General features: G+C 45.3%; 1 pseudogene; it reads right to left on the reverse strand.

The window, feature by feature from the left end:
• The window catches only part of LOC119462079 (uncharacterized), a 30,205-nt pseudogene extending 29,148 nt beyond the window's left edge, over positions 1 to 1,057 (reverse strand).
• Positions 1,058 to 8,143: the final 7,086 nt, after the last annotated feature.

Raw genomic sequence — 8,143 nt, forward strand, 5'->3', positions numbered from 1 at the left:
AAATCACAGCTTACGCTTGAGATTTGTTTGAAGATACGTGTTCTTTTTTTTCTGCTCATGATTGCCACGATGAACAGCAGACACAACGTTGACGGAAAGAAATTATAGATTCAGAAGTATGCTGTTATCGGTCCGAGCTGCGGAAGTCGACATTTGTGTCGAACGCAAGAATAATTGGTCATGACAGGAACTAAAACGCTGACGCACCTTGTGCTGCGGCTGAATCACTCCATCAACTTATTCGTATTCTCGTATTCATAAAAAAGCTATATTCTAGCATTGTTAGTAAGATCAAATGCCAGTCAGTCCTCATGCTGAACATATTAGCGAAAACAGCCAGCCAATGTCAAACAGTACTTACGAACTAAAAGCATAGTGACGTCAGCCCTAAATTCACACATGGAACTTTGTGAACGGCGAGTAATTTCGCAAATGTGCAGAATGGTGTGCCACTGGCGTATTCCTAACCAGCTACGCGAGGACTTAAGTGACTGAACAGACAGCACCTAGCGTTAGACCTCGCAAATCTACCAACCTCGCACGTCTACGTTCATTCATAATTAACCGTGTTTGGCCGGCTTGAGGAACACGGTGGGCGTGGCGTCGTAATAGTATAGATCACACGCCAATTGCAACCTCGTTTCACAGAACAGCCGCCCTCGGAACGAGCAACTAATTACTCGTGACGTCATTGCGATCGCGAACTCGCGATTGGATGAAACGTTTCAAGCTGTCGCGCGCACGGATCGTTCGCGGGGGCCGCGCTTTCGCGAAAAGCGCCCGTTTCGGCCGCGCGCGCTCGCTCGTGTCACAGTTAGCTCACCTTACCCCACATTCCGGACAAGTTCTTCCAGCGCGTTGGCGGGCGGCGTTTTCGGCGCGACCAGCCGCGCGACCAAATAACGGTTTCGTGCGCGAGTGTTACTCACCAGCAACTTGCAGGTAGCAGGCGGGAACGACGAGGTGCCTGAGAACGGCGCTTCCCTGCCGCGCGGTCCAGGCAGACATCTTGAACGCACTGTCGGGCGGCGCCACTCGGTCGCACATGTTGAGCCATCTGGTGGGGGGAAAGGGAAACTTCCCCTCCCCGCCCACGTCCCTTCCTTCCTCTCCACTCCCCCCCCTTTCTCACTGCAGGCCACGCGCTCCCCCAACTGACCCCTCCGCCTTTCCCGATTCTTTTTCTCTCTCACGGGATAGCGGCAAGTTTTCCTTTGTTCTCGCCCTTCCTGACTTCCTCCCTGTCTGCCTTCCCATCTCGACACTTGGGGAGCATTTGAGATCTGCGGCGGGGATCGGGGGCAACATTTGAGAGGGGGAGCTCCGATTTGCATCGGGAGCTGTCGGCCTGTAAAAATAAACATCTAGGTTAACGTATGAGGCGGTCTGCGACGCGGGTGGGGAAACTCTCATCAAGCGGCGGCAAACGATGCTGCCGGGATTTTGGGGGGAACTCGCTCGCCACCGCACCGACTGCTATCGGTCAAAGTTCACTCGGTGGAAGGAAGTCGTTACTTCGGATTCTCGCGTCGTGTGTTGCTTTGTTGCGTTATTTATCGCTTTCGTTTACGATCTCGCGGACGCTTGTTTGCTTTTCTTCTCGGATTTCGGTGGAGGTATTAAAGTTCACGAAGTGCTTGCGCGTCCTTGAAGAAAACTTTGTTTGTTGGAAACATTAAGTTGTTTATTTATTTATTCTCTTAACGCTCTCGTGAGGGTAGACAAGAAAATCAGAAAATATGGAGGGATCTCTGTATAGCGAAGTAACTACGAAGGAAACCTCTTATGTGATTGCCACTTATGTCAAAAAAGAGCTGCACAGTGCAAGGTCATATACCATGGATGGTAATAACTTTATTGAATTGTCCTGCAGTTTTGACGACCCGGGCTCAGGTCTCCCACGACGGGACGTCGAGATCTTGTCTCAGCGCCGCCTCGCGGGCCTGCTGGACAGCCCAGAGTTGGTCGCCGCGGTCGGAGCTGCGCAGAGCGGCGGCCCACCTCAGCGATAGGGTCTCGGAGTTTAATTCGTTTCTGTGTTGGGCGTTACATTCACATAGCATGCGTTTGAGTGTAGCTGTTTCCTGTTTGCATATCTTGCATGTGTGTTCTTTGTGTACTGCGGGGAATATCCGTTTGAGGTGAAACGGGTTCAGGAAGGTTTTTGTTTACAGTTGACGTAGGGCCACTGCTTGTGCCCTGTTTAGGTCTTTGTGTGGTGGTGGGAATGCTCTTCTGGCTTGTTGGTACATCTTTGTAATGGCGTTGTATGTGGTCAGTCTGTCTCGTTCGGTTCGGGGGTCTTCCCCAGAGGTCGGCCGGGTGTGGTCCGTCAGCTCTCGCGCTCTGCGGTGGGCTACCTCATTGAGGTTCGGGGGTGCCTGGTCAACCGTGTTGACGTGGGCGGGGAACCATACGATACAACTCAGGTGGTCCTTGGGGGTGCGTATTCTCTTAAGAATGTTGATGGATTTAGGGAAAATGCGTCCTTTGGCAAAGTTTCTCACCGCCGCCTTGGAGTCACTCAGGACGGTGTTGCAATCAACAATTTATCTATTTTTTCGTACCGCTGAGTTTAAGTGCAGAAGCAATGGACATCAATTGCAGACTCCGTTTTCAGAACGGATGCTCTAACGTTATAAATTTTATTGGTATTATGCTAACTCATGTAGTACTTTATACAGAAAACCTTCTTTAAGTACAGTGATTTTTTATGCGACGGTGCGTTTGTGCCTGGCATTGAAAGTGACTTGAGAAATTTGGAAAATACCGTATATGTTGATCGTAGTCATCTGTAAAAGCCGTTTTAGTGAGTCACCATTATCTATGATAAGAACAGCAGCAGTCAATGTAGTAGAAGGCGCCGCCAAAGTTTGCTAAATATTGACACGTGGTTTACACTTATCACTTCCCTCGCGGAATGGTAGAGGAGACTGTGTGGCTTGCGCTTACAGCTAGATTTGTGTGCGAACAAGTGTTGCCGTATTACGGGTACTCCAGAAGAAGCCCTACAAGTCAATACACTCGAACACCGAAACATTCGCTTTTGTAGTTGGATAGTCCACCTCGTCGGTTACCAAATGGTCTATCTCAAATGTAAATGCAACGCAAACTCTGCCAGAGCTTGTCTTTGATGTATCAGTTGCTGAGATTGGAATACATCGGCCAAATATTAAGCGAAGCTTTATAGGCTCACTTGGGTCGGGGTCGGTGTACGCGGTGTACGCGGTATGAGCATTCGCTCGAGCGTCGTCGTCTTCTTCCGCAGCTGGCTTGTTGGCGCCCCTAAGGTGGCTCTCGTGCTCGTGCTCGGCACGCGCTCGTGCCATTGCTTCCGCGTTCGTCAGCGTCTGGTGCCGTTGCCGCTCATCACAAGGTCGTTTCACACCTTGCTCATCATTCCAGCGTTCACTTCTCTTCTGTCGTCGTAATGGAAAGACCGCGTTTACGGGAGTATGAGATATTGCTTAAGAGAGATAAGCCATTCATTGTCTTATGTGTCGGACAGATTTAATTTTGAAGCAATTTAATTTCGAAGAATCGCAAGCGGCAATGGCGGGCGAATGCTGCTAACCACGCCGCCGAGCAAACTCGAGACATCGAATGCAAGCGACAAAAGCGATGAGCAGAGAATCGTACAACGCAACGGAAGGAAAAGCTGCACGAAAAGGAAGTTAAAGTAGAAGGAAAGGAAAGGACAAGTAGGACGAAAGGGAAGGAAAAGTGGTAGGTCAGGTACACACACGACAAGCTTCGCTTACCGCCATTTTCTCGACAGGGGAAGGGCTGGTGAATTTTTTTTAAGGCGTTTAGCTTTCTTTGGGAACCAACCACGACTTTCTTGCGTGTCTATAACCGTTTCCATTGGCCGATCCCGAAAGGCAGCGCCCAAGTGGAGTGTTTTCGCTTTGTACCCTCGTGACAACTAGTGTTTTGAGAAGCTGCCGTTGACGCGCTGTGGCTGCGGTCGAAGACGCGCAGACGCTGTCGTTTCAGACGCTGCGTCACTGGTTGCAGACACTGCACGGGGTGGCGCTCGACTGTACCGGTTAGCTCCCGCATAAGAGTAAGGCACGGTGATCCATAAGGGGAGCGTCCATGTAGCGCCACCGATAACACATGTATAGTACAGAATTGCGCCACCTTCCTGAGCATGCTAAACACATGCCTGGATAGCTACCGGGGTTGATTCTTCGCCATTTCTTAATGTGCAACAAACGACTACCTGTTGCAGCTGTTCCAACTATCGACCCTCCTTTCCCAGTGCTGTCTGCATATTAATCCACGAATAATTCCGTAGTATTTCTAGACATTGACACAACTTTATCTGATTTGCAGTAACTGCGGCGAAAAAACGCAGTATAGAAAACTTTTCATTTGCAGCTAATGTTGCTTAAACTGATATATATATAACAAAGAAAAGAAATGAACGACATATGATTTCTTTTATTTGTCGTCGTCAAAGAGATTCTGCGAAGAAGGGCTGGCCCGCGATTCATCTGTTCTCTTTTGACTGTTCTACGTTCCACCGTAATACTGCAGCTTTGTGCCTTCGACACTATGTTGTCTCAGGCTCTCTATTATCTGAATTAAATAGGTGCATATTGAAATGTGGCATGTATTGGCAATAGCCGAGTGGGAATTCCCGCTATTCCTCTAATAAATGCGACTGCGCAATCATTTTACAATGTAATAACGTCATTTAGAATCTATCGATACCATAATGCTCATTCACTGACATTTCCTCTGAAAACTGTTTTGGTTTTATTATTCATCACACAATGAGTCAGTCTGCTCGCACAGAATTTTTATTGTCGCGTTCTCCGTTTAAACTGCCACCCACAGCGTTTCAGTGCTTGCAACAATTTATCCCGTATGCACGAAAAACCTCATGTGCTATAGAAGCGTTCGTAAAAGCAAAGGCCAGCCAATCTGCTGAAGGCGGCTGGCCACTAACAAAAAGCATTTACGCGCGAAAACCATCGTGGATTCGACTCCCACCGAATGGCTATCCTCTTTAAAATGGGAAAAAAAGAATGGAGTTCGGCTCTTGTGTGTCGAAGCAGTTGAAACTAGTTCAGCAACACGCAGAATGACTCCTGAAAACCGTACATGGATAAGCGAATGTTGAAGCAATTCAGTACAGGATTTACAAGGAGGGTATTAGGGACTCGGCAATATCGATGGGCTCATCGCGTCGTGAATACTTTGCATGGCGACTCACACCACAATCAGAGGTTGGTGTATAGGGTACCATGGCCCTCGTGAACCGTGGCTCTTCGATCGTTTGCAAAACTTTATGCTATCCCCAAAGCTTCAAAATTTGCCACTGATCGACCAAAGTAGTGGAGGACTCTTTTCTATCGTGCTATACATACGCAGAAGCGATGATAGAGGGAGAGAAAATGTTTATTTATAGCAAAAAGCATAGAGGTATACCTGATGTGCATTCCTCCAGCTCCTCTGTACAAGGTAGCCAGTCTGACTTTATAGTGGCTAACATCCCTGTCTCCCCATCCCTATTTTTTTTTCTTTATATGCAGGGGGAACTGAAGAGATTAGTTTGAAGTGCAATTACGTGGGAAGATAGGAATTTGGAATGTAGCAGATAGCAGTGACCCTGCGCAGCCCCAAACGCCGTTATGTTATCACGCACGCTCAGGAACGACGACAAATTTCCTTGGGACCTGCCCAAAGCATTCGGGGCCCTTATTCTTAAACTCTCAATAAATTTGCGTTAGCGTGGCGTGCTGCGCACTGCACGTAAGCTGTGCTGGGGCTGTTGCGGGCATACGCTATATATTCGGGATGGTTGTTGAACGCTGTATGGCTCGTAAGATAAGCCTTGAGATGGGGAACATGGTTGCGCTTCATTCGGAGGAAGGAGCGCTTGGATTTAAAGCGAACGGGAAGCATCAACCGGTCAGCATTCGAAATAAGCAAGAGACGTTTATAGTATTGGTGGAAACAAAGCAGGGAAGAGATTGACACGGCCGGATCCGTTACAGACATTGGTAGCGGTACAAGGTAGAGAAGTTTTGAGGAAGAGAAAGAAGATTAAAGAGATGTATACGAACATTCTAGATTGAAAAGCATGTATGGCATACCTGAGTAACTCGAACAGGCTAGGTGACTATTTGTCACCGCCCCGTTTTTTTTTTTTTTTTTTAAGTGCAAGTGCTTTATTCTTTCTTCACATGAACATGATTACACAGATATCTGGACCGATAGCCAGGGAAGGCTAGTTTCCGGTCCAGTGTCAAAATACAACAGACAGGTCAGGTGCAGAATTTATGAGCAGAATTCCGGAACATGTTTTGATTTATAACAGACAAGAAACATTGAGAAATATTCCTAGTTAGTTGATGCAAGTATGTTAGAGATTCTGGTTGTCAAGAAAAAAGAATTTGCTACACAGCTTGACATTACGTGCGGTTTTAACCTCTAGGGGTAAAATATTCCAGATTTTTGTGCCACTGAATTCAATTACCCTTTCGCCGTATACATTATAACAATTTGGTAAATTGAGGTTACCTTTCAGAGCATGTCGAGTACGGCGAGTTGGAAAAGAAAAGATGTTTCGAGGAATAGGAAAGTTAGTGCACAAATTATTATTAACTGAAATTGAGATCTTATGATTACATAGTGCCTTAACCGATAACACATGTTTTGTTTGGAAAATATCGTTAAAAGTATCACTGTTGTAGGTTGAAGTGCTAATTATTTTCAGAGCCCTTTTCTGTAGTTTATGTAAAGGTTGTAAGTACGTCATGTGAGTCACGCCCCATTATTCCGAACAATAACTGATATGGATATGGCAAAACGCATATGAGTACTTCACGAGAGAAATATTGTTTTGCTTTTATTAAGGAGTAACAACCGTATGCGACCTTCTTGCATAGACTATGAATATGGGCTTCCCAATGTACATGTAGGTCAAATATGACGCCCAGATATTTAAACGAATCAACTTCTTGGATGGGGTTATTATTTAACCTAATATTTATTTGAATGGTGTCAACATTGTTTCTCCTCGACCGAAAAACTACATATTTTGTCTTATTGCTATTTAAAGTTAACTTGTTCTCTAAAAACCACGAGTAAATTCTTGATAACTTGGCCATCACATCCGTTTGCAGTGCAGGGAGTGTGTCTCCTGTAAATAATAAAGCTATGTCATCTGCATACATTAGGACGTTTGAGTTCTGTAGAGAATTAGGGAGGTCATTAATGTACAATGAGATTAATATGGGACCGAGCACAGAACCTTGTGGGACTCCACTGGTGACTGTGCTGTATTTAGAATAATAATCACCCATTACTACCATTTGTTTCCGTGAGGATAAATAGCTGGAAAAAAATTCGAGGGAGTTATTTGTAACTCCATAACTTTCTAGTTTTTGCAATAGTATATAGTGGGAAACCGTATCAAATGCCATTTTAATATCCAAAAATATTCCTATAATTAGTTTATTTTGTTGAAGTGCAGAATTTATTAATTGCGTAAGTGTCAAGACTGCAGTTGATGTCGATCTGGAGGGAACAAAGCCGTGCTGCTGCGGACAAATTACATTGTTTTCGCTTAGAAATCGTTTCAATTGGTTGGAGATTAGTTTTTAAAAAACTGTTTATCACACTCAGAACTCAAATTGGCCTATAATTCTCTGGTTGGTTCGAATCTCCGGACTTGTATACGGGAACGACTTTTTCTCTTTTTAATATATCTGGATACGAGCAAGAAGCAAACACTACATTGAATACATGGCACATGGGACTGCAGATTAATACCCTAATGGGTATACCATCATGACCAGCCGCTTTCTTTAGTGGCATTTTATTTATCGTTGATATACGTTCGTTATGAGTTATTTCTTCTAGGTGAAAGTGGTTTTCAACTATCCTAGGCAGGACAAGTGCGGGCTTGCTGGATAAAAACTGATTAGCTAGATTAATTCCTATGTTGGCAAAATAATAATTAAAATCATTAGCTACTTGCGTCGATGGTTTCTCAGGTTGAATGCTCTGTATTTTGCCTTTGCCTATAACTTCTGTTATGATTTCCCATATCATTTTTGTGTTACCGCTCTCGTTCTTAATAAGGTTAGTATAGTATTGTTTTTTTCGATTTTCTAATCATACTAAC

The sequence above is a fragment of the Dermacentor silvarum genome, chromosome 8 (assembly GCF_013339745.2).
Source record: "Dermacentor silvarum isolate Dsil-2018 chromosome 8, BIME_Dsil_1.4, whole genome shotgun sequence".
Taxonomy (NCBI): domain Eukaryota; kingdom Metazoa; phylum Arthropoda; class Arachnida; order Ixodida; family Ixodidae; genus Dermacentor; species Dermacentor silvarum.